Raw genomic sequence first — 314 nt, 5'->3', positions numbered from 1 at the left:
CATATTTTGTTTAATTTTTTATTCCCTTTTTAACTTCCGACTTTTCCTTTCTACCAGGCACCCTTTGGGGGCCCGGGGGCTAATTATACACACTAATCAGCCTGGGGATAAATTTTCGTCCTTAAATATTCGGGGCATGTAAGTTTAAAAAACAGGAATTGTGCTTTCGTTGCCCTTTGGGAACTCCAGTGGGTATACTTTTTACATGAAAAAATATCACATCAAATGGAAATATTTTGACAACAAGCAACCATACGCGGTAGTAGTGCTGAAAATTTGGGGGGGGTACAGCTGTAAATATCCAGGTTTTTGGG

The sequence above is a fragment of the Penaeus monodon genome, chromosome 21 (assembly GCF_015228065.2).
Source record: "Penaeus monodon isolate SGIC_2016 chromosome 21, NSTDA_Pmon_1, whole genome shotgun sequence".
Lineage (NCBI taxonomy): Eukaryota > Metazoa > Arthropoda > Malacostraca > Decapoda > Penaeidae > Penaeus > Penaeus monodon.
This window is presented reverse-complemented; position numbering follows the sequence as displayed.